Here is a 24,528-nt window from a genome sequence, read left to right on the forward strand (position 1 = left end):
GGAAAATACCCTTTTCATCTCTCTTTCATCTCTCCTCCTAGTGATTCTTAAATGGGCTAAACATTGGAATCACCTGTGGGAATTTAAAAAAAGTCTAATATCTGTGCCTCCTCTCTAGAGATCCTGACTTAACTGGTCTGGTCTAGAGCCCTTGATAATTCCTCTGTAACTCTAGTGTTGAGAACCACTTTAAAGCTCAATAGTTTTGTGTCACCTGTGGTGTTTTGTTAAAAAATTCTGATGTCAATGTTCTTTTAGCAATTTACCTACTTTAATCATCCCAGTTACTTGTGATACAGGTAGTTCAAGAAGTAAACTTGGGGGGGGGGGCGCCTGGGTGGCACAGCGGTTAAGCGTCTGCCTTCGGCTCAGGGCGTGATCCCGGCGTTATGGGATCGAGCCCCACATCAGGCTCCTCTGCTATGAGCCTGCTTCTTCCTCTCCCACTCCCCCTGCTTGTGTTCCCTCTCTCGCTGGCTGTCTCTATCTCTGCCAAATAAATAAATAAAATCTTTAAAAAAAAAAAAAAGAAGTAAACTTGGGGGGCGCCTGGTTGGCTCAGGCATTAAGCGTCTGTCTTCGGCCCAGGGTGTGATCCCACGGTCCTGGGATTGAGCCCCGCACGGAGCCCCGCACCAGGCTCCCTGCTCTCTGGGACCCTGCTTCTTCCTCTCCCACTCCCCCTGCTTGTGTTCTCTCTCTCGCTGGCTGTGTCTCTGTCAAATAAATAAATAAAAATCTTAAAAAAAAAAGAAGTAAACTTGGAAACATTATTAGATTATTGTTTTAATTAGATGCAGTTAATGAACTTTGATGTTTATTCTTTTTTGTTTTTTTTTTGTTTAACTAGTTGGCTGATTTTTTTAAATTTTATATTTTAATTTGAATTCAATTAATTAACATAGAATGTATTATTAGTTTCAGAGGTGGAGGTCAGTTATATATTACCCAGTGCTTATTACATCGCATGCCCTCTTTAATGTGAATTGTCATCTAATTTAACCCTGTACTCTGAGTTATGCATTTGTTACACTAGTGGTTACTTCAGTTGATTTTGGCAGAATTTTCATTCCATGAAGAATGAAAACTACTGCATCAGGTGTGGGAATTTTAGTTCTGCTTGTTTATCGCAGAGTAATTGATAGAGATTAGAATTGGAAGCATGCCGCAATCTTTGAACCTGGTCCTTGATGTCCCATATCACGAAGATTTCTAGTAAGCTTTACATCCTGACATTTATTTTTCCAGAATTTATTAATGCCCTTGTTTTCCTTCTCAACGTTAGCTTTAGCAAATAGTATAATTTAAGTAACAAGTTTTGAGTTGTCTTGGAAAATTCTAACATAAAACATTAAACATTATTCCAGATTAGTCTTTCTAGGAACAAGGTCAGTAAATATGATTACCTTTTATGGAGGGGGTGGAGTGGAGTAGGGTGTGGGGTAAAAAAGAAATTTTTTAAATATAGGAAAAAAATTAGCCTGAGGCACCAGATTTATAGAATCACCAAATTTATTTTCATTCTTACGCCAAGTGTATCAATGAAGAAGACAGACTGAAAAAGAAAGAAAGAGTAGAAAGACAGCCTTATTTTATATTATTTATTTACTTATTTTTTACTCAGATTGACAGTGTAAATTGTCCTGAAATCACTGGGTAATTAGGCAACCTTCTGCATGGCCCTGAAGCAGCAATCTTGATACTACATAATTAATAATGTTCTTTTCAAAGTATGAACGATAATCCCTTGATTGAATGTTCCAGTTTCATTACATTACTAAATAAAATGAAACAATAATTAGAACAATATGCAAGGTAAGGGAGGCCCATTTCATTATGTGTTTGTATGTAAGGAAGCATAAGAATTAATCAAACGAAATGTGAAATTATTATGGATAATTGCAGGCATATGGAGATGATCAGTTTCTTGCAATCAGAATTTTGTAAAGGGACAATACATGTGCTTATTTTTCCTTGATAATACCATGTAAATTTGGGGTTGTAACTGAGTTCTAGTATCTAGAATTATAGAAAAATCTTTATTCTTTTTACAGATCTTTGAGAGGTTCCTTTTGAAAATTTGAACATTTCTTTTTAAACTCTATTCCCAATTTCCCTTGTGAATATTAGTTTTTTTCTTCATTTCACTCCCATATACCTTCTTTATATTTTCCCAAACAATATTGTTTAAATATAGGCTTATTTTATCCTTATCCCATATTCTTTTGTCCCCCATAATACCTTAAAACCACTATTCTCTCTCTCTCTTTCTCTCTCTCTCTCTATATATATATGTATATATATATATATAATCAAATGACAAACGCTATTAAAGATAAATAATGAACATAAAACTATGAGTTCTATTTCCTAAGGATAATGATTGAAAATTAAATAAGTCATTTACCTAATGTAAAAATTAAAAACTATTTTTATTGATCCATTTGATAAGTAGTCAGTAATTATAGGATATAGCTAAGGCACTACCAGAAAATTCAATGCATAGTAATTGAAGAGCTAATATTTGTGATATCAGAATAGAAATTTTTTTAGTAGTCATCATCTATCAAGCTCTAGTTCCATGTTCTCAACTGCTGGTGGGACATCTTAGTCACTTATGAAAGAAATGTTTGTTAAACATATATGTATATAACTATGCTGTATATTTTCAGAATTCAAAGGATAAGAGGGTCATTATAAATGGCCATGCAAGTTTTACATTGCCCAACTCTAGGAAGGGGGAGATGGATTTATTAATACACAAATTTTTAAAAAATTTCTTTCTTAAAAGTTGGTAGAGTTCACCAGTGAACCCACTGGGGCTTTGACTTTCTCTTTCAGAAGGTTATTAATTATTTATTCATTTCCTAAACACACTGTACTTTTCTTTAGGGACACAGCAAATTGAAGCTTAAATCTATGGCAAGTGAAAATTAAGGGGTACAGCATTATTGTCTCTTAAAGAATTCCACCTGTCATAAAACACATTTTATTGACCAAAGTATATGGTCCTACCCAACTTCAGGAAGTAGTGAAAGTGTAATCCTATTATCTGCCTACTATGTGCCTGAAAGAAGTAAAACTATAAATATTGGTGAGTAGGAATAATAGATACCACACTGTCATTGACTTGAAAGATCATGAACAATTTCACATGGCATTTGAATATTTTTAAAATAGCTAGAATTTGGACCAAAAAAAAGCAGTAACAGGGATGCTAGGGAGAAACATGGAGAACCCAGAAAGTTATGGAAACAAGAGGAGTTAAAATAACTCAAGGTGAGTTCAAACCACCACTATGAAATGCCATCATCACATAATATAGAGCCTGTATGATTATCTACCCCCTCCTTTTCAGTCTAAGATTTTCAGGCTTGAAAACCTGGAATTATTTGAGAAGCACTGCTAACATTTATAGTTATTGCTTCCGTGTTGTTTTAATAGCTTCTTAAATGGATCTAGTCTTACCCTTTTCAAATATATTCACTAATACTGTTATTTTTCTAAAATGTTTTTTGGTAACTTCCATACTGAAGAACAATTATTCTTGGTCGTCTTTTGGCCAGTTGCTTAGTCTGTGTCAAAGAGCCTCAGTATGTCGATTATTTTAACTATTTAAATTTATTTATGCACCATTTTCTTAGCCAAGGAGTTGGTTTCCTTATTTTAGCAATAAAACATGTTCGTTAATAACTCTTTTATAATGTTCTCCACCTGAAATATTCCATTTTTCCTTTTCACTAGTCCATGAAATGATCCAGTTCATATTCTACCCATAAAATAATGTCCATATTGCCTCAATATATTTCCTTTCAATTGTATAAATAATTACAAAGAGAAAGAACTTTAATGAACTGCTTAATACACATTAGACAATTGCAAATGTTATTTTGATATGTTTATATTTTCATTTGAGAAAAGGGAAATCTGAAGTTTAAAATCTGAATACCTGAAAGTTACAGAGGTCATAAAGTATATAGCTGGCATTTAATTCCAGGCCCATGTAATGCCTAAACTTGATTAAACATTGTAACACCTCCTAAATTCTTTTAAAGTATATGGCCTGTTTCTGAATTTTCTATTCTGTTCCATTGATCTCTGTGTCTGTTTTTGTGTCAGTACTATATTGTCTTGATCACTATGACTTTGTAATATAACTTGAAGTCTGGCCTTGTGATGTCTCCAGCTTTGCTTTGCCTTTTCAAGATTGCTTTGCTTTTTTGGGTCTTTTGTGGTTCCATATAAATTTTAGGATTGTGAGAAATGCTGGTATTTTGATAAGGATTGCATTGAATGTGTAGATTGCTTTGGGTAGTATAAACATTTTAACAATATTTATTCTTCCAATCCATGAGTATGGAATGTTTTTCCATTTCTTGGTGTCATCCTCAATTCCTTTCCTAAGGGTTTTATAGTTTTCAGAGTATAGATATTTTCACTCTTTGGTTAGTTTGATTTATTATTAGGTATCTTATGGTTTTTGGTGCAATTGTAAATGGGATAGGTTCCTTGATTTCCCTTTCTGCTGCTTCATTACTGGTGTATAAATGCCACAGATTTCTGTATGTTGATTTTGTATCCTGTCACTTTACTGAGTTTGTGTATCAGATCTAGCAAATTTTTGATGGAGTCTTTCAGGTTTTCTACATAGAACATCATGTCATCTGCAAATAGTGAAAGTTTGACTTCTTACTTGCTGATTTGGATGCCTTTGATTTCTTTTTGTTTGATTGCTGAGGCTAGGACTTCCAGTACTATGTTAAATAACAGTGGTGAGAGTGTACATGCCTGTCTTGTTCCTGACCATGGAGGGGAGAAAAGAGAGAAGCAAACCAAGAAACAGACTCTTAACTATAGAGAACAAACTGAGGGTTGCTGGAGGGGAGGTGGGCAGAGGTTGGGTTTAACAGGTGATGGGTATTAAGGAGGGCATTAGTTGTGATGAACCCTGGGTGTCGTATGTAAGTGTCAAATCACTAAATTCTACACCTGAAACTAGTATTGTACTGTATGTTAACTAACTGGAATTTTTTAATAAAAACTTGAAACTATACACACACACACACAAAAAGTGGATGGTCAATTATTTTACCTGAATGTGGATTCCTATTTTTCTCTAGATCATTTTCATATACATATCTTTTCTTCTCAAGTAGCCTGTAAGCATTTCAAAGCCAGGGACATATCTTTCAATTGTTTTGTATCCTCACACCACTGAGCACTGTGGAAGTACATGAGGACCAATCAAATGAGAAAAGCAAAGTCTTTTTATTTTGAGCTTACTGTAGTAAGGAAGTCCACCACTGTCACTTGAGTTTTGACAGACTGAAAGGAAAGCAAAGGAGTGGGAAAGTTTTATAGTGGAAAAAGGGGAAGACTTCGATATGCCCTGTTCGGAGGCTATTGGCATGGGGAAGCTCAAGGCAGGCGACTAGATGTGGAGTATACTGTGTGACTGTGTAGAGGTGAATATTTGTCTCTTTATGGTTGGTCCTAAGTTAAAAGCAGGGACAAAAATTAGGAGACCTTTCAGTTATTAATCAAGCCTTGGCCATTTGGAGCTGATTGTTAAGTTACTGTTTAGCTTACTGGTTTGTCACTAGAAATACAAATCTGCCTTTTTGGTTACTTATTAGATAAGGGGTTGGTTACCTGGTCAGATGTGGGTCAGAGTTCCATTTTTATATTTGGTCAATCCATTGTCCATTTGCTTATTCAGTTTCTCAGCACTATGTTTAACAATTGAAAACTATCAGGAACCACTTAATAATTTTAATTTGGCTATGCTCTATGGAAGATGAAATGAATCAATGACATCTTGTAGGTTTTTGGACACATAGGTAAAATAGCTCTGCTCTTTCCCTGATTTTTAATGTGCTGGCCACAGAATCCATCCTGTATGGTTTCTTCACTGCTGGATCATTTCCTACCTCTTTGAGAAAATAAGAACAGGGATGGAGACAATCTTTGCTTTGAGGGAAGCAGTTATTATTGTCTTAACAGGTTGATTTTCAAGCTGAACTACCTGAATTCCAATCTTGATCCTGAATTTCACATGCCATGTTATTTGAAAGTAATTACTGAATATCTTTAAACCTCCATTTCTTTATCAGTACATTACAGATTATGATATTAATTATCTTGTAGGACTGTTGTAACAAATAGGGGTAAATTAAGAATTTTAAAAGCCCCAAGTACTGACCTGTTTATTGGATTGCAATTCAAAATGAAAATATTTCTAAACCATAAATTAATTGGAAAAACGTCTGACACAAGTTTTATTTTTGATATGATAAATAATTATATGCTACTAGAAAAACCTTAAATATCAAATTATTTCCCCATTCTGTATTTGGAGGGAGTTATTCAGTCATTGCTGGTGCCCTAAGCATATGGTTACACTACCTATAATGCAATCCAGTGTTGGTGGGCATTAAAATAAAGCTCATATATAAAACCCTTAGCAATAAAGAACCCTTAATGTTATTACAATAATTTCATTTTTGTGTTCTTGAGCTTTCATGTAATCTTATAATGATGAATAATGAATACACACATAAATATGATGGGTAGATATATATCTGCTGTGTTTAAATGGAGCTCTACTTTCTAAAGTTTTTCAGAAAAATTCTCACATTAACACATAAGATAAATTTCCTGTTAAAATCATAAAATTGGTAGAAAAATTGCTATTTTTAAATCAAAAGAACTTTTAGAGGCACCAAGAAATGGGAAAGAACTCATGACATTCTTAAGGGTCAAATCTGTCTTGAACTGCTTTTAAAAAATGCAATTTTTTTTTTTTTTTGCTTTTAACCTGAAAACTTGAAAACCTCAGTTAAAGATGTAAGGGTTATTTTATAAATGTAGAATAATAAGCCATAATGATGATGTGCAGAGTAACTAAAACACAAATTACCCTGCAAAAGAAGGAATTCACAGCAGAATAAATGGGAGAGTTATAATTTTAGAATGGCCAAATGCATATACCTTTAAATAATTTATTTCAAAAAGAAATTTATTTTGCTACAATATTTTCTCAAACAGGTGAAAGGTAATTTTAATTTAAACTTTCATGACAAATGTATAGTGTATTTTTTAAATTATGTTTTCCTCTTTATTTTAGCAAAGCCTTTTTGTTTTAATATTTGTTTAAATAAATGCATTCCCTTTTATTTTGATGTTGTGTATTTTCATTAATTCTTATGCTAATTCTTCAATTATTCATCCACTGCAAAAAAATAATATTCAGTACCTGCTGTATGCTAACTCCTGGGCTAAGCACTTGAGATACAATGTTAAATATGATGGGCGTGGTGCCTACTCTCCAGGATAATAGTTTAAATAGGAAATTAGAATGTAATATGATAGGGACTGTGATGAAGAAAGTCCCACATGTGGTGAACCACATAAGAGAAAACCCTAATACAAACTTGAATATATGTGAGTAGAGATCTGGGGATGCAAACGGGTCTGGGGTAGAATGCTTCCTAGAGTTAACAGTTTCAGTGAAATTTAAAGATTGAGCTATAAAACCTGGAGGGAATAGTGTTCCAGATTCAGGAGAAAAAAGTGTGGAAAGGCCCAAAGGTAAATGAGAGCTAAGAGGTAAATGGTAAGAAGAATGAAATGTAGAAGTAAGAATCAATTTGCGTAGGGCCCTGCATGACACTTAATTGGCTTTGGATTTTATCCTGTGGTCAAAGGGCAGCTTTTAAGATAGTTCATTAAAGTCTTTCAATTAAATGTTTAATTGATTGTGTAAAAATTTTATACCTATAAATTATCTCAAGTTTTTGAGGGTAGTTATTGGGGTTAGGTAGAGTTTATTTTTCTTTTTTGTTTTTGTTTCTTTTTAGCCATTTAAAATATAATTTAAAAATATATGACTTTGCATTTAGCTTATAAAATATTGAGTGGATTAGATAATACAACTTCAAAAGAGATTTTGTTCCACTTTCTTGTTTTGAAAGCTTTCTAAGATAGGTCTTTGGGGACTGGAAGGGGTGAAGTTGCTGTGAGTGTTCAAAAATTACTAGGACATTTCAGGTCAAATCCCTGATATGTGCTTCCAAACACTATGTGCTAAATATTGATACAAATTCCAATGGTATATGTCCAAGAATAACAGGTGAACTTAGTTCAATATTTGATGTTGTCTGCTGCAGCATTGATTTTTCTAGAAGATATAAAGCTTGCTTTCAGCAGGGATAGAATAGATTATTTATTTAGTTTGATTCGAGGGTTAGAGAATGGGCAAGCCTTAAAATATCCTTTATGGAAATGCTATGAAAACTCAAATACTTACTGCTAGTGTCTTTTATTAATTAGTTAATTAATTAATGAAGGTTAAATGGAAGTATCTTACCCATGTGGAATAATGCATGACACAAGGATTGCCATTACCACAGTATTCCTCTACTTAAGTAATGAGTACTGTCAATTGAAAGAAAAATGCTAGAATAAGGGAATCCTAAAAGTTCATAAAGGGGATAGGAGATCAAATTTAGAATATGGCATACTATAATTATATTTATCTCAAGGGTATTTATATATTATATGTGTGTTCAGATCAAAGAAAATTTAAATGCTACATTTATATTAAAATTCTGTGCCAGGTAATTAAAAAAATGCAACTAAGAATCCAGGTTCATTGAGTGTGGGAAGACTAGTTTTCAAGCTCTGTCAGGAGAAGTTCTTCAGAATGTCATCCTTGAAAGCCAAAATCTCTAGAAAAATTAAGATAAAGCAATACTTTGAAGGGTTATTTGGGAGAAATGGAGAATATCACCCCTGAGGATTTTTATGTTCTTTGATAAAATCTCTACCAAAAGAAGATTTGGAAAGAAAGAGATTGATTGGTTTTTTCCTCAACCTACCTCCCATTTTGTTTTTTAAAGATCTGAATCAAAGCATAAATTTGAATGGAATTATTAGGATATTCATTACTGAATCTAAATATTCTGAATATGTTCCATAATTATTCAGTAACTTTACTTTTACATGAGGTAAGGCCTGTATCACCAAGTTCTGAATATTTGCAGTATTTTTTTTTTAAGAACAATGTGTGTTTATGTGTATCTCAAACTTCTATGGATACACCAGCAGTTGGATTGAGAAGAAATATGATGATCTCGAAAATATAGCTTTTGATGAGGTGCCTGGGTGGCTCAGTCGTTAAGCGTCTGCCTTTGGTTCAGGGCGTGATCCTGGCATTCTGGGATCGAGCCCCACATCAGGCTTCTCCACTGGGAGCCTGCTTCTTCCTCTCCCACTCCCCCTGCTTGTGTTCCCTCTCTCTCTGGCTCTCTCTCTCTGTCAAATAAATAAATAAAATCTTAAAAAAAAAAAAAAAGAAAGAAAATATAGCTTTTGAAAAACTGATTGACAGTCCTTTCCTCTTCAACCTTGTATTGAATTATGACACACTGTGGCAAAATTAAATTGTTAAAAAAATTGCTTACAATTAAAATTGAAGAAATTAGAATGCCTGTTTCTGCTAGACACTAGTTTACAACAAAATGCATTTCCATGCTACTAAGGGTGGAGAGAAATTGAAACTGTCTACAAATGGTTTATTGAATGCCTATTAAGTATATGTGTAGCCGGAGAGGGATCAGGATTTCACTAGTACACCACACTGTAGACTATTTCATCTGAGTAGCTAGCCTGCTAAGCCAAGAATGAGGGGCAGATTCCCTTGGATTGGTAAGAGAGGGAAGGGAATGGTATTTGATTTATGGGGAGAGTTTAGAGGACAAATCTCAAAACAGAACTGTGACAGTGAGAGACATTTGTTCGTAGAAATCTTATCGACAGAGTGTGCTGAAAACAGAGAAAGGGCAAACAGGACAAACATCACCTACAGAGGTAACTGCCTACTGTAATTTTTCTTTATTCTATGAAAGTACATATTTACTTATGAATCCTAATCTAATATTTCTCTTTGGGACAATCAGGGTTAATCCTATTTAGCCTTCCCCAATCTTCTATTACGCAGTTGTACTCTTTTTCATTCATCCACATGTTCATTCATTTCATCATTTTTCCACTGCCAATCAACCGTGGCGGACTTCCTGTGGAGATAACACAAACATTTATAGAAAACCATTTTTTCTAGGACAACTCTCAATTTTAAATGTTGCCAAATAACTCTGAAAGGTGTAGAATTATTATTTTCGTAGATGCTAACCCTGACTCCATTTTCTGGTCTATCTACAAAACCAAAACCAAAACCAAACAAAAACAAAACAAAAACATGGATTCTTTGTATTTCAGATCCCTGGATATAGTCTAAGGGTTGGTTGACATTCAGTTATATTTAGAAAATAACTAATTAAGAAGCAATTTCTACCATTATAAAAATGTTTCCTTCCATTTGTTCACAAGACTTCTGGTTGATTCTGATGATGGTAATGAAAGACTAATTAGTCAACTATTATTTATTAGTACTTACTCATACTATTTTTGTGACCTTATATTCTTAATGAAAACACTTTAAAATTAAAATGTGGACCAGGTCAGAGATTCAGTCACTTTTTATACTAGTAATTGCATTTAACATTTCTCTTTGTGGTGAAATCAAATAATGTTCTGTCTTCATCTATGATAATCCACTGCATCTTCTGAAGCTGGTGACCTCATTCTACCTCATGGATGACCTCATTGAACATTGCTTTGTATCAGTTTTCATACCCCAGCATATATTTTTGACCTACTCCTAAATTCTTTTCATAGTCTTCTCTCTTCCATCTGTGACATAAAATTCAGCTGTTTTTCACTGTTCTGTTAGAAGCCCTAATCTCATATTTTCCTATGTATTCTCTCTGTGGTTCTCCTACTTCAGCTGCTCTTATTCAGCTGACATGTGTGTATATGCGGATGATGATAACTCACAAATTTTCATGTTTAATCTGCCTCCAGAACTTGGATATACAATTTGTCATTCAACATCTTCCCTAAAAATACCTTATGACCTCAAACCAGACCTATCCAAAATCAAATCCATCTTCTCCCTATTCTTCAACCCATCTTCTTCCATTATTCTCTGTTTTTTCCTCTCAAATCCTCAGACCTTCCTTGATTCCTTTTTTGATTGAAGTACAATTAGCATAGAATGTATATTAGTTTCAAGTGTATAACATATTGATTTGACAATTCTATACATTACTCAATACTTATCATGATAAGTATAGTCACCATCTATCAACATACAATGTTATTACTGTATTAGATTATATTCCCTATGCTCTACTAGTAACCTCTGTGACATTGATTTATATATGGAAGTTTGTACCTCTTAATACACTTTATTTTGCCCATGCCCCCACCTACCTCCCCTCTGGCAAACACCAGGTAATTCTCGGATATTTAAGAGTCTGTTTTTGTTTGTTTCTTTCTTTGCTTGTTCATTTGTTTTGTTTTTTTGGTTACACATTTAAATGAAATCATATGAAATTTGTCTTTTTCTGACTTATTTCACTTAGCATAATATCCTCTAGATCCATCCATATTGTTGCAAGTGGCACAATCTCACTCTTTCGGGCTAAGTAATACTCTATTGTGTGTATCTGTTTGTGTATATGTGTGTGTGTGTGTATGCATACCATGGGTGCACACATATGCATACATATACATATATGTATCTACGCACCACATATACATACCACATGTGTGTATATACATATACACCCCACTTTTTCTTTATCGATTCATGTATTGATGGGCACAGGTTGCTTCTATATCTTGTCTATTGTAAATAATACTGCAATAAACATAGGGATGCATATATGTTTTCGCATTAATGTTTTTGTTTTCTTTGGTTAAATACTCAGGAGTGGTATTACTGAATCTTATGGTATTTCTATTTTTAATTTTTTGAGTAAATTCTATAGTTTTCCACAGTATTGCACCAATTTATGTTCCCACCAATAGGGTAAAAGAGTTCCCTTTTCTCCACATCCTTGCTAACATTTCTTATTTCTTGTCCTTTTGACACTAGCCATTCTGACTGATGTGGAGTGATATCCCATTGTAGTTTGATTTGCATTTCCTTAATGATTAGTAATGTTGAGCATCTTTTCATGTGTCCATTGGCCATTTGTATGTCTTTGGAAAACGTCTCTGCAGGTCTTCTACCCCCTTTTAAGTTGGAGTCCTTATTTCTTTAATGTTCAGTTGTATAAGTTCTTTATATACTCTGGATTTTAGCTCCTTATCAGATACATCATTTGCAAATATCTTCTCCCATTCACTGAGTTGTCTTTTTGTTTTGTTGATGATTTTCTTTGGTGTGCAAAAGCTTTTTATTTTGGTGTAGTGCCGATAGTTTATTTTTGCTTTTGTTTCCCTTAGTTCAGGAGACCTAACCATGAATATGTTGCTAAGAGTGATGTTCGAGAGATTACTACTTATGTTTTCTTTTAGGAAATTTATGGTTTCAGGTCTCACATTTAGGTCTTTAATCCATTTTGAGTTTATTTTTGTGTATGATGTAAGCAAGTGGTCCAGCTTCATTCTTTTGCATGTATCTGTCTAGTTTTCCCAGCACCATTTATGAAAAAGACTGTCTTTTCTCCATTGTATATTCTTGCCTTCTTTGTCACAGATTAATTGACCTTATATCCATAAGTTTATTTCTGGATGCTATCCTGTTCTATCCTGGATGCTAGCCTCAACTGGTACCAAAAGATTGAGATTATACCATGCATATTATAAGACGACAATGCTGTGAAACTTGAAGTCAACCACAAGAAGAAATTTTTAAGGACTTCAAATACATGAGGGTAAAGAACATTCTATTAAAGAATGAATGGGTCAACCAGGAAATTAAAGAAGAATTTAAAAAATACATGGAAGCAATTGAAAATGAAAACATGACTGTTCAAAACCTTTGGAATGTAGCAAAGGTGGCCCTAAGAGGGAAGTATGTAGCAACGCAGGCCTTTCTCAAGAGGCAAGAAAATCTCAAATATACAACCTAACTTTACACGTAAAGGAGCTGAAAAATGAACAACAAATAAAGCCCAAATCCATTAGAAGACAAATAGTAAAGATTAGAGCAGAAATCAATGATATAGAAATAAAAAAACAAACAGAACAGATCAGTGAAACTAGGAGCTGGTTCTTTTAAAGAATTAACAAGATTGATAAACCCCTAGTCAGACTTATCAAAAAGAGAAAGGACCCAAATAAATAAAATCATGAATAAAAGAGGAGAGATCACAACCAACACTGAAGAAATACAAACAATTATAAGAGAGAGAATATTATGAGCAATTATATGCCAACAAAAATCAAATCAGTTATCAAAAATCTCCCAACAAACCGGAGTCCAGGGCTGGGTGGCCTCCCAGCAGAATTCTACCAAACATTTAATGAAGAATTAATACCTATTCTTTTGAAACGCTTTCAAAAAGTAGAAATGGGAGGAAATCTTCCAGACTCATTCTATGAGGCTAGCATTACCTTGATCCCCAAACCAAAGACCCCACTAAAAATTACAGACCAATATCCCTGATGAACATGGATGCAAAAATTCTCACCAAGATACTAACTAATAGGATCCAACAGTACCTTAGAAGGATTATTCACCACCAAGTGGGATTTATTCCTGGGCCGCAGGGGTGGTTCAACATCCGCAAATCTATCCATGTGATACACCACATTAACAAAGGATAAGAACCATATGATCCTCTCAATTGATGCAGAAAAAGCATTTGACAAAATACAACATCCTTTCTTGACAAAAACCCTCCACAATGTAGGGATAGAAGCATCACACCTCAATATCATATTACGCCATATATGAAAGATCCACAGTAAATATCATTCTTAACAGGGAAAAACAGAGATTTTCCCCTAAAGTCAGGAACACAACAGGGATGCCCATGATCACCGCTGTTGTTCAACGTAGTATAGGAAGTCCTAGCCTCAGCAATCCGACAACGAAGAGGAAAGAAAATGCATCCAAATTTGCAAAGAAGAAGTCAAACTTTCACTGTTTGCAGATGACATGATAATCTATGTAGAAAACCTAAAAAACTCTATCAAAAAGTTGCTAGAACTGATACAGGAGTTCAGCAAAGTCACAGGATATAAGATCAATGCACAGAAGTCTGTTGCATATCTGTACATTAACAATGAAACAGCAAAAAGAGAGATCAAGGAATCAATCCCATTTACAATTGTACCAAAAACCATAAGATACCTAGAAATAAACCTAATCAAAGACTAAAAGATCTTCAGTATGAAAACTATAGAACAGGCACAAATAAATAGAAAAACATTCCATCCTCATGGATTGGAAGAAAAATATTGTTAAAATATCTGTGCTACCCAAGGCAATCTACATATCCCTAACAGTGCAATCTCTATCAAAATACCACCAGCAGTTTTCACAGAGCTGGAACAAACAATTGTAAAATTTGTATGGAACCAGAAAAGACCCCAAATAGCCAAAGTAATGTTGAAAAAGAAAACCAAACCTGGAGGCATCAGAATTCTGGACTTCAAGCTGTATTACAAAACTGCAATTATCAAGACAGTATGGTACTAGCACAAAAACAGATACATTGATCAATGGAACAGAATAGAGAATCCAGAAATGGACCCCCAACTCTATGGTCAACTAATCTTTGACAAAGCAGGAAATAATATCCAATGGAAAACACAGTCTCTTCAACAAATGGTGTTAAGAAAATTGGACAGGCACATGCAAAAGAATGAAACTGGACCACTTTCTTACATCATAAACAAAGATGAACTCAAAACGGATGAAAGAACTCATTGTAAGACAAGAATCCATCAAAATCCTAGAGGAGAACACAGATAGCAACCTCTTTGACCTTGGCCACAGCAACTTCTTGCTCGACATGTCTCCAAAGGCAAGGGAAACAAATGCAAAAAGTAATTATTGGGACTTCATCAGGATAAAAAGCTTTTGCACAGCAAAGGAATCAGTCAACACAACTAAAAAGCAACCTGTGGAATGGGAGAAGATATTCATAAATGACATATCTGATTAAGGGGTAGTATCCAAAATCTATAATGAAGTTATCAAACTCAACACCCAAAAAACAAACAAACAAAAAAACAGTCAAGAAATGGGCACAAGACATGAATGGACTTTTCTCCAAAGAAGACACACAAATGGTCAAGAGACACATGAATAAATGCTCCATATCACATGGCATGAGGGAAATACAAATCAAAACCCCAATGAGCTACCACCTCACACCAGGCAGAATGGCTAAAATTAACAAGTCAGGAAACAACAGATGTTGGTGAGGATGTGAGAAAGTGGAACCCTCGTACACTGTTGTGTGAGAATGCAAACTGGTGCAGCCAGTTTGGAAAAAAGTATGGAGAAGCCTCAAAAAGTTAAAAATAGAACTATCCTACAACCCAGCAGTTGCACTACTAGGTACTTAGCCATTGAATACAAAAATAATGATTTGAAGGGGCACATGCACCCCAACATTTATAGCAGCAATGTAAACAATAGCCAAAATATTGAAAGAGACCTATCTGTTGACAGATGAATGGATAAAAAGATTTGGTATAGATATACAATGGATATAACTCGGCCATTAAAAAGAATGAAATCTTGTCATTTGCAACAATGTAAATGGAACTAGAGGGTATCATGCTAAGTGAAATAAGTTAGAGAAAGACAAATACCATATTATTTCACTCATGTAGAATTTAAGAAACAGATGAACATAGGGGAAGGGAAAGAAAAATAAAATAAGACGAATCAGAGAGGGAGACAAACCATAAGAGACTTAACTATAGGAAACATGCTGAGGGTTACTGGAGGGGAGGGGGTGGGTGGTTGGGGTAAATGGGTGATGGGCAATGAGGAGGGCATGTGATGTAATGGGCACTGAGTGTTATATGCAACTGATGAATCACTAAAGTCTATCCCTGAAACTAATAATACAGTATATTAACAAAATTGAATTTAAATAAAATTTTAAAAAATTCTATTTCATCTGATTTAAGTATTGCTACACTGGCTTTTTCTTCACTTCCATCTGCATGGATTATCTTCTTCCATCCCTTTACTTTCAGTCTTTATGTGTCTTTAGGTGAAGTAAGTCCCTTGAAGGCAGAATATAGATGGGTTTTTTTTTTAATCATTCACCATGTTTTTAGATTGGAATGTTGAGTTCATTTACAGTTAAAGTAATTACTGATAGATGTGTAATTATTGACATTTTGTTAACTGTTTTCTTGTTTTGTAGTTCTTTTCTGTTTCTTATCTTCCTTTCTTCCCTGTGGTTTGATGACTTTCTTTAGTGTTATGCTTGGAATCCTTCCTCTTTATTTTTTGTGTATCCATAAAAGGTTTTGATATGTGGTGGCCATTATGTTCGCATACAGCATGCTCTGTGGATAGCAGCCTATATTATGTTCTCGTTCACTTAAGTTTGAACACATTCTAAAAGCACTAAGTTTTTACTCCTCCATGTTTTATGTATGTCATATTTTTAAATTCTTTTATGTAGTGTATCCCTTAACTAATTTTTGTATATATAATTGATTTTACTATTTTTGTGTTTCAGTCTTCATATTAGCCTTGTAAGTGATTAATCTACCACTTTACTGTATGTCTCCTTTTACCTGTGAAACTTTTTCTTTTCATAATCTTCTTCTGGTTATGCCCTTTACCTTCCACTCTAAGAATTTTCTTTAACATTTCTTGGAATGCTGGTTTAGTGCTGATGAACTCCTTTAACCTTTGTTTGGGAAACTCTTTATCTCTCCTTCTAGTCTGCATGATAACCTTACAGGATAAAGTATACTTAGTTGCAGGTCTTTGTTTTTGTTTTCGTTTTTACCTTTCACCACTTTGAATATATCATTCCATTCCCATTTGGCCTACAAAGTTTCTCTGAAAAATCAGCTTATAGTCTTATGGAGTTTGTCTTTACATAACTGTTTTAATTTCTCTTGTTGCTTTTAAAATTCTTTATCATTACTTTTTGACTTTTTTTTTTTACTTTTTGATTTTTTAATTATTATTTAGCTTGGTATCATGTTGACCTCCTTGGGTCAATCTTGGTAGGATTCTCTGTGTTTCCTGGACCTGGATGCCTATTTCCTTCCCCAAATTAGAAAGGTTTCCAGCTATTATTTCTTCAATTTTTCTTCCCCCTTCTCTCTTTCTTCTCTGGGATTTACGTAATGTAAATGTTATTACTCTTGATAATGTCTCTGAGTTCCTATAATGTTTTCTCATTTTCTATTACTACTCCTGCTACTACTACTATTCAGCTTTGATGCTTTCAGTTACCCTGTCTTCCAGATTGTCGATCTGTTTTTCCACATTCTCTAATCTGCTCTTGATTCCTGCTAGTTTCTTTTTCATTTCAGTTGTCTCTAGCTCTGATGGGTTCTTTTTATATTTTCTATTTCTTTGTTGAAGTTCTGAGTTCATCCACTCTTTTCTCAAGTCCAGCGAATATCTTTATGACCATTACTGTGAATTCTTCAGTAGGCATATTGCTTATCTCTGTTTCATTTAATCTTTTTTTCTGATTTTGTCTTGTTCTTTCATTTGGGTCATAGTCCTCTGTCTCTTCATTTTGTCTAATTTTTTTTGTTTCTGTATATTAGGAAAGTCAGCTATCTATCCTGTTCTTGAAAGTAGTGGCCTTGTGTAGAAAAGTTCCTGTGGTTCCCTGCATCACAGTCCCCCCCTTGGTCACCAGAACCAGTTGCTCCACGGGTTCTCCTATGTGGGCTTCATGTACCCTAATGTTGTGGCTGAGTTGCATTTGCCTTCAGCCAAGTTGCCTGCTGTAGGTAAACTGGGCAGGGCTTGTTGAGTGTGCTATTGAGGGGCCTGGCTGAGGCTGCTGTGAGTTCATAGGTGGGTGGAGTCACACTAAATGTCTGCAGTTAGCTTCTCTCTCATAACTGCAGGTGCACCAAATGTCAGGGCTTGCTTTCTGAGCAGCGAGCTAAAAGGCACACTGGTGTGCAGGATTATCATCCCCTCTCCCCAGGACAGGACTGACTTTGAATCAGCACTGGTCCCTGTGAAGTCTTCTTGAAGGGTATGGTGGGGCAAGAGCCACCTTGGAGGGATGCCTGTTGAAGCAAGCTGGTTGGATGGGGCAGGTCCACAGGGGAACATGAGGGTAGGGCACAACATACCACTAGCAAAATACATGGAGAGTGTTGACCTTGGCTCCTGAAAGTGTCTGGCTATCTGGCTTGGGAGTGGAGAAAAGAAATCGTTCCCACCAGCACTTTTTTTCCTTGAGAAATCTCCTGAAGATCACTGCTCCTAAAGCACACAGTGTGAGGTTAGTAAATACATCTTCACATGTGCCTCAGGTATTTTTTGAACTCCTCATTCTGTGCTGTGTCTCCCTGATTTACTTATTATGCTGGCTCTTTAAGGGTGAAGACTTGGTTTCCTCTCATTCTCAGGCTCTCTCAGAGTTAAGTTCCTTGATTTTTAAAGTACCTGGAGGTAATCCCCACTGATTTTAAAAGCTCCTGAAGGTAAGCCTCACTGGTTTTCAGAGCCAGATGTTACGGGGGCGTGTCTTTTCAGTTCCGGTCCTGGGTGGCTGGTGTGGGATCTGATCCTTTCACATCTCTATGCTTGTTTGTCCCTCCCATTAGTGGTTAGTCTTGCCAGCAGTTTGGTTCCCAACTGCATCTCTACCCTTCCTGTCCTTAAGGATTAAGTGTTCAAGGTCGATTCTGTCAGTCTTTGGGTTGTTTTCAGAGTTAGTTGCATAGATGTAGCTATTATATCCATGTGTTCATGGGACCAAGTGACCTCAGCATCCTCCTACCCTGCCATATTCCCTGAACCAAAGAAAACTTCCTTGATTTTTTTATTTCTCACCTCCAGATGCAATCACTACATCTATTATTAATTCTCATATATGTTTTTCTTCCAAAATCATGGTTCATGCCACATATTCTCTCCTGGGTTTTCGCATTCATCTGATCAATAGGTTCCAGTCCTGCCTTCCTATTTATTTCTTTTGCTACATGGTAATTACTCTAATATTTAATCTCATTTTCCCTGATTTAAAGATGTCATTGGCCGTATTTGTTATCTCTAACATACAGTCGAGATCTTTCATAATTTGACCCCTGCTTATATGTAGCTTTGCCTTCTGTCCTGCCCACCTACTTTAATGCTCAGATAAACTGAGAATGTTGCCATCTCATGCATAAGCATATCCTTGCTAGCTTCTTGGACTTTGCAAATGATTTTTCTCTAAGTGAAACTTCCATTTCATTTCTTAACATGGCTACTTCTTATTTAATCTTGAGTTTTTTATGGGATGCCTGGGTGGCTGAGTTGGTTAAGCGTTTGCCTTCGGCTCAGATCATGATCCCTGGGAGAGAGCCCAAGCCCTGCCTCTGGCTCCCTGCTCAGCAGGAAGCCTGCTACTCCCTCTGCCTCTGCCCCTCCTCCTGCTTGTGCGAGCACTCTCTCTCTCTGACAAATAAATACATAAAATCTTTAAAAAAATAATCTTGAGCTTTTTTTTAGACAGTAAGTCCTCTAGAAACCTAGACTCTTTCTCTTGGTACCCCCTAGGAATTGCTCCAGAACCGTTTTTTTCCCCTCTGTATTAGCAATTATCATATAATTTGGAGATTGCTTTTTTTAAATTTTATTTTCCACTATAAATTGTTGGAGGGTAAGATTTCTGTCTTTTTCATGATTGTAGTCACTGAAATATGAACATACTATAGGTACAATAAATGTGTTAAATTAATGTGGTTATTACAGTCCATTACTGCAAAACTAAAACCCAACAATTCCTGCCTAGTACAGATGGAAATTATATAAAAATTAAGAAAACAAAAACAAAACAAAACTTTCTTCAGGGCCTAGGAATGTAGAGATAGGTGAGCAAAGCATGAGATAGATTTCAGCCCCAAGTTCCTACCTCTCCCAGGGGTTAGGAGGAGCTTTGAAGGGTAAAATTGATAAAAACCAAACACACACAGTCCTGCTATTCTTGTCTAGGACTTGTTGAAGGTGTGAGGATATCTGTACACAGGTAGCATGAAATACACATCTAACTCATGATAGAACAATTAAGGTAGTTGATGGATCAGTCTTAAGTTTTGAAACTGGCATTGAGTGGGGCCATTATGAATTGTACTTATTCATCTCCTGTAATCTCAGAGTTGATTTCATTGTTATTTCAGCTTACTTTTGCTGTTTCTTCTATTTTCAGTTTCCTACTAATAAGAATAACCTGAAATTCAACCAGTAATCGAGTTTATCTTAAAAAGCTAACTATCCATTAACATTTGATGGTGAGTGTTATTTAGGATTTTTCCATGTTAGGAATTCCATGAATAAGAAGTCAGGCAAGTTAATATAAAGTCGTAGAGGATTAGATGGGCTCTAAATCCAAGGACAGGTGTCCTTATAGAAAAGCCATGTGAAGACCCAGAATCAGAGGGAGAAGGCTATGTGAAACAAGCAGAGATTAGAGTTTATGCAGCTGCAAGCCAAGGAATACCAAGGATTGCTCTCCCAGATTTCCACCACAGCTTTTCTCTTTCGTAATTTCCTGTCTTCTTTCTTGCTTGCTAGAACTTGAGAGGAAAGCTCCTAAAATACAAGTTTTTTCTACTCACTGTCACCATTTTCTCTAAAACCAACTTCCATCAGGTTTCTGCCTCTACCACTATAGTAACAAACTGCTTTCTCAAGGTCACAAATGACATATGTTATTATTTCTAAAGGTTAATTCTCTATTCTTGCCATCTTTTATCTCTTAGGAGTATTTGCCATAACTAATTACTGCTCTTGTTTTACCACCTAATTCAATGGGCACTCTAAAATCTATCTCCCTTGTACCCTGTCTGTTAATATGATGTTGGTTTTTCTCTCCTCTCTAATTCACTCAAATGTTGAAATTTTCCAGTAACTTGAGTTACCAGTTATACGTTAATGACTCCCAAACTTAGACTTCTTTCTTGAATCCTAGACTCATCAGCTATCTTATATTTTCACTTGGCTATTTGTTACATAACTCAAAATATTTCTGAACTCTCAGATTGTTCTTTTTTTCTCCCTAACTCCTCCACCCCCAAAGACAACCACATAAATAAGAAAACCAAACAAATTACTCTGCTCTTATTGCATTCATCCCAGGTCTCTCCCCCCCACCCCCCAATTGCTTACAAACGCTCAATTGCTCGGTCAGAGAACTTTGAGTCTTTGGAGACTTTTCTATTTCTCTCACAATCCACATAGTGTCTGACAAGCAATCATGTTGAATTTATATTTAAAATATATCTCACATGTGACCTTGTCTCTTCCTTGCTATCACCCTGGTTGGGGTCATCAACATCTCTCTCCTATCTTACTTTAATAGACTCCTAACTGGTCTCTACCCTCTTACCCATTGGTCTGTTTTCAGCAGAGAATCTAGAATGATCATTTAAAAACAAATATAATCATGTTACTCCTCTGAACAAAACCTTAAAATTGTTCATTTTACTGAGGGGGAAATTCAAAGCCTAATGATGACTGACAAGGTCGTAGCTGATCTGGGCCTCCTCACCTCCTGTTCTCATCTCTTATTTCTCTCTGCTCCTCTGGTAATGTTCCAACTACACTTGTCTTTGCTTCTTTAGGGTCTTTGCACCACTTATTCCTGATAGGTGGCTCACGTCAACACCTCCGTCAAATCTTTCCTCAAAATTCACTTTATCAAAGAGAAGTACAACTTATTTAAAATTGCACCATTCTCCATTCCTAGTTCCTTTATCCTAATCTCTGTATTTTTCCACATCACCTCTTTCCTTCCAATATGTTACATTATTCCTTTATTTAGGGTGTTTATTTACTATTTATCATCTGGTAGAATGTTAACTCCATGAGACTAGAGATCTATGTTTTATGTACTTGCATACTCTACCTAGATTAATGTCTAGCACATGATAGGTGTTCAATTTATATTTTTGGAATGAATTAATGAAAAAATGATCAGTAATACAGTTTAGTAGTAGTTTCAGAGTGGATGCCTAGAATAATATTTGTTCATTTTTGCATTTACTTATGCATAACATTACAGAGAACAAAAGTCATCACAGTTGTCACAATCACTATTGTTTATAGTGCTTTTCAAGATAACTAGGGATTCTTTTATATAATTCAATTTGATACTATGTGTATCTATAAATAAGACAACTGAGGTTTGCAAGATTAATAAATTGATCAGGCTTAAGCAATATGTGCAGTGGTAGAGCTCAGAGTATCACCAGATCTGAATGAATCGAAATTCCACTTTAACTATTCTGTGATATTAGCACTTTTATAAACACTCAAAGAGCAGACAGGAAGTTTCTTTCCTCATATACATATGCTCTCTCATATGTAGCTGAGTGTCATCTATTTATGTGAGACAGCTGCTGCTCAGCTACCCCTGAATTTGTTAGCCTAGATTTGTTAAAACTACCTCTGATACTGTTATTGTTTTTTTCCCTATTGTCATCAACTTCTTTTTTAAAGCAATCTGTAACACATTGAAAAATGTTACTAGGAAATAGCTCTGCAACTTAAGAATGGCACTTCAGAACTAAGTAATTTAATATTTCACAGAGGAACGTACTGAATGCACCAATTTCCTCAGGGCTTTAGCTGGATTCACAGAAGTGACAATGTGCTACTCTATAATAGGTCCTGAGCTTTCTTCATAAAGCCTTTTTATGTAGGTGGCCCAGAAATCACTGTGACATTCACCTAAAAGAGGATTTACCAACTTCATCTTATTTACCTGGTTGTGTTTTTTTTTTTTTTTTTTTTTTTAAATACATGTGTTGCTGTTACATGAAGCTGGCTTTCTGAAATCATTTTCTTTTCCAAATATTGGTATAGTATTAGTTTCTGGAATTTCTTCTCCTATAAATGGTTATGATTATACATTTTATGAATTCAGGCTCCAATTCAGATTTGCATTCCTTTAACAAACGTTTTTCTTTTTTTTTTTAAATCAAGTATAATTAACAGTGTTATCTTAATTTCAGATGTACAATATAATGAGTCAACAAGTCAATTAAACTGTTTAAGGTGTGTCTACATGACTTCACACTCTTGGATAGGAAAGAAAAACCTAGCATCAATCTGATAGAATGTCTTATATCTAAATACCATTTAGACCCTGTGGAGCTTCCCAGCAGTGACACCAGTAGTAATACAAAAGATTGGGGAAACTCTATGGTTACCATAATTTAATTTCAAATGTTCACATTCTGAAGTCCTCAGATTAAAAAAAAATTCACTTTTAAAAGATGATGTGCTAATTACAGTCTTCAAAGATAAAAAAAATTGATAGCTCAAGTACAGCACAGACATGTTTGTTTTAAATTTAGAGAATATTTGCTTAAGGAACTCATGTTGGATAAACACACAATTACTTTTCATAGTGTAACTATTTACCAATGTTGTATTATGTCGGATAATTGAGAAATCCTTCCATTAAGTTTAATTTTTCAAATCTGAATCTACACCTATGCCTGTGTGGAATGATAGGGGAGACCTGAGGATGGAGGACGTGGATAAATGACTTTTTTTTTTTTTTCCCCTCAGAGAACCAAAAGCTTAGGGTAGTTGTTATATAGCAAAATCTTATAAATTGCTCAGGAAATTTGAATCTCATATGCATATAGTGATTGAGCTCTAGCACTGGAGGGACATTGAGATATAGTTAACTTATCCTACAAACGTTATTCTTTAGCTAAGAATTTAATTATTTAGAATAAGCTGGCGTAGTTGATAAAGTGTCATGGTTGAATATCAGTCTAAAAATTGAAACCTCAAAATTATCATTTCCAACTCATTAGATATCGTGGTGCGTTCTCTTATGGGTGTTCGCTAGTTTGGTTTTTGGAGCTCAGTTTAACCAGAAAGATATGAGACATCTACATTAGAAATAGAATCTTGTAGTTCTTTTTCAAAATTGCAGGGAAGTCTACAACACAGGGAATGAAAAGCCCCAAGAAATGTGAGTTGTTCCCATCCAAAGAGAAAACAAACATTTAACTCAAGGCTGTATATGTCAACTGCTAAATTACTGGGGAGGAAATTTTAAGTAGAATGGAAAGGGAGAAATAGAAGTTGGGGAGGAAGACTGGGGAAGACTATTCCTACATATGGAGTTCTAGTAAATCTGATGCTTGTCATCCTTAATTTATATAATGAGTTGTCGATTAGAAGAAAAGTCTAATTAAGCCAAACTGTAGGGCCTGAGAATTTGGACCCACAAATATAATTCCTTCATGTGGATAAGACATTATTTTGGAACAATTTAGGTGCTTTGCAACTGGTAGAAAACTCCTGTGGTAGTCATTAATGTAACTTTTTAAATAATGACACACAGCAGCCTGCTATTATACTGAGACAATTATAAAATATAGACTAGCTCCTAGCTAGCTTGTTGTAACCTAGGTGATATGACAAGAATATATTAATCAGATATACAATTTATTTTACCAAACCGACTATTTGTATTGCAATTGGTA

This window comes from Ailuropoda melanoleuca, chromosome 11, assembly GCF_002007445.2.
Source record: "Ailuropoda melanoleuca isolate Jingjing chromosome 11, ASM200744v2, whole genome shotgun sequence".
Taxonomy (NCBI): domain Eukaryota; kingdom Metazoa; phylum Chordata; class Mammalia; order Carnivora; family Ursidae; genus Ailuropoda; species Ailuropoda melanoleuca.